Source organism: Citrus clementina, unplaced genomic scaffold (assembly GCF_000493195.1).
Source record: "Citrus clementina cultivar Clemenules unplaced genomic scaffold, Citrus_clementina_v1.0 scaffold_5, whole genome shotgun sequence".
Lineage (NCBI taxonomy): Eukaryota > Viridiplantae > Streptophyta > Magnoliopsida > Sapindales > Rutaceae > Citrus > Citrus x clementina.
The window spans coordinates 29623696-29627239 of record NW_006262201.1 but is presented as its reverse complement, the minus strand read 5'-3'; positions in this window follow the sequence as shown (position 1 = coordinate 29627239).

Genomic DNA, 3544 nt, shown 5'->3' with positions numbered 1-3544 from the left:
TGAAAAAAAGCTTTCCCCTATCGAAGATCGACCAGCTGGTTGACTCAACAGCAGGGCATAATCTGCTCAGCTTCATAGACGCATTCTCTGGATACAACCAAATCCTAATGTACGAGTATGAAGAGGAGAGCACGACGTTTATTACTAACCAGAGTTTGTTTTGTTACAGGGTAATGTCATTCGGCCTTAAAAATACAGGTGCTACATACCAGAGGTTGGTGAACAAAATCTTTAAGCCATTGATTGGGCGAATGATTGAGGTTTATGTGGACGACATAATAACCAAATCAAAAAGCCCGGATGAACACGTCAAGCACCTTGAGGAGACATTTGGGCTTTTGAGAAAATATAATATGAAGCTCAACCCGAAAAAGTGTGTTTTTGGAGTTGGATCGGGAAAATTCCTTGGGTTCATGGTAAGCCATCGGGAGATTGAGGCGAATCCTAAGAAGATCCAAGCAATTGTGGGAATGAGATCTTCTTGTAATTTGAAGGAGATATAAAGCTTCACGGGAAAGTTGGCGACGTTGAGTCGATTTATATCCAAGGCCACAGACAAATGTCATGCCTTTTTTCAAGTGATGAGGATGGGGAGGAAAATAGAATGGACCCCCGAATACAAAGAGGCATTCTCGAAACTGAAACAATACCTACAACAAACACTCTTATTGTCCACACCACGAGAGGGGGACGTCCTGTGTATCCAATCACGGTATAAGCTCAATTCTGGTGAGAGAAGAAGAAGAGGTCCAGTACCCAATATATTACACCAGCAAAGCTCTGCTCGATGCCGAGACCAAGTACCCGCCGTTGGAGAAATGGGCACTCGCCCTTGTAGTGGCTGCTCGAAAGTTGAGACCGTATTTCCAAGCATTCTCAGTTGCGGTAGTAGCAGACCAACCATTGTGGTAGACCATACACAAACCGAATGCTTTCGGTCGGCTAGTGAAGTGGGCAATAGAGCTAAGCGAGTTCGATATAAGCTACAAACCCCGAGCAGCAATTAAAGCCCAAGCGATGGCAGACTTCGTGGCAGAGTTCATAGAGCCTGAAGTAGACTTCGACCACACAAGTGCTGCTGCAGGCAACGACGGAGGCAGTTTGTCAAGCGTCAATGGATGAATCCTCAGGTGAGTAGGGTGCCGGAGCAGGGATTGTTTTGGAAAGCCGAGAAGGGGAAGAGATCTCTTACGTTGTCAAGTTAGAGTTCACGGCCACAAACAACCAGGCCGAATACGAAGCTCTAGTTGCAGGGTTAGAGTTAGTTAAGGCAGTGAAAGAAAATAGGGTGAAAATCCGGACCTATTCCCAACTGGTCGCGAGCCACGTCAGTGAAAGATTTCAACCCATAAATGAGAAGATGGAACAGTAACTAAAAAAGGTCAGACAGTTGATTGGGAAGTTCGAATCAGTGGACGTAGTGCAAATCCCAAGGAGCGAGAACTACCGAGCAGATATCCTTGCCAAAATGGTAGCCATAATGGACCTAATATCAAGAGGTCGAAATATACTACGAGCAAACCAAGATTATTAAGTTTCTAGTATTGATCCATTGCATTACCAATACCAAAAACTGGGGGACCGGTGTTTGGGGGGATATTATAGCGTGATCTGCCATACCCAGGCGAGGAGTTGACCTTCTCGTAAGCGAGGAGCAATGTGACGTCCGAGAGCAGGAGTCTTCTCCTCGTCTATGAGAAGACCATATACTGGAACCATAATACGAGCAGGTTCCTTGCTAGGCGTCGAGAACATTTCCCGTTAGGGGCTAAATCAGCAGACCTAGTACACGACAGTTAAACAGGACATGCACTATTATTCTAGAATCCAGGCACGAAGTCCACTCAACTACGACCACCACGTTCAGCCATCTACTTCCGAGGATTCTGGCAAAGTGGCAAACATGAGTCAAAGAGGGTCGAATTCTCAGGGAGGCTATGAAAAGGGCAATAAAAAAAGGTAAAAGGGTTGGACAAAAAAAACTAAAAAAGAGACAAAAAGAAATTCCGGGGGGCATTCTAGTGAGAACCTCAAGAAAATTCATAGGGATTTCATTGCTTTAGGAATCATTACAAAGCCAAGAAATTATTGATGGAGTTTTTTCAAAAGTAAGCCCAAATTTCTGACTTGAGCGTCGGAGGGTTTACACCGGGAAAACCCTCAACGTGCTCTGATCAGTTTTTGTGTGCGCAAGAGTCTGTTGGAGAGAAGGAGTAAGCGTCATAGTTCTACTCGTCTACAAAGGGGCAGCGTGAAGTTACCTATAGTCAACTGTAAACTTGAGCATTGAGGAGAGATCCTGGTCGTGAACGAGCAAACACCGAATCTCGCACCAACACAATTAATTAAATTAAGCAAAATTTTTACATAGAAACTGGGGGAGCAAATTGATTAAACCCATAAACAAGTCTAGAATTTAATTAGTTAATTAAAGTCTCTAGAATTCTAGAAGGTAGCATAGAGCAGCTGGTTGGCTGGTGGGGAGTGATGATCAGTAGAAATTCGGAGACACTGGAAGAGGACTGTGTAAAGGTCGAAGACCACGACGGGTGGCCTTGGCTCTGCTTTAACCAGTAGCTGATGCAGAATTATCCTTTGGTTCAACATAATGAGCGATTGTCACCGACACAACAAGAATCACACCCAAGCAAAATACAGCATAGCATTGCCGCCCCAGCTTCCCCTACAGTCCATGCACCGTCTCCATCGTATACATGTATACCACTTTTTTATCTTTCTATTGAAAGTAACTCAGTAATATACGTAGTGTTGTAATATAAAATGTTCTATGAATGTGTGTATATATACGGAAGAAAATTGGAAAGATAGCAAATGGTTTTGGTGGGTAGAGTCTACAGAGAGAGGGGAAACAGGGAGCAGGAATTAATTATTGATTAAAAAAGGAGGAACAAAACCAGGGGATGAATTAAGATGAGTGAAGGCAGGGATTGTCGTTTTGTTGCAGAAAAAACCGACGGAGCTAGGGATAATTCTTTCAGCTTCAGATGACAGCAAAGCAGTTTGTAGAGCGCATGCAAACAACACTTGGCCGATTCAATTCAAGAGGCATTCAGACACCCACTCCCCTTTTTCATATAGGGTTCATTGCATGTCCTGCTTTCTTTGATTCGTTTATTGTATTTGGTCAAACAACCGATGAAGAGCGAAGGAGAAGAAGACCCCATAATCCTGTGCATATCTTGTATTTTGAGTCCATGTAATCGTGATTGTCAGATCAGATTTATATGATCGCATAGCCGAAACCCTGATTAAAATTGGCGCTACGTTGGAGCTGATCCAACGTAGCCGAACCCCTAATTAAAATTATGTCACATGACACATTTTAGTTTTTATTCTCTCTTTCTATCATGTTTGATCAATTCAGATAAATCTATTTGTTAAAATTTTACAAGAGTACGTACGAAAACGAAGTACGTCGATCCCACCTAAAATGTTCTCTATCAATGAGATTACATATTTATCACATTGGGGGGTGAATTTAGCCTCCTGATATTACTCTTGAGCTTGTAAAAAGATGAAATGC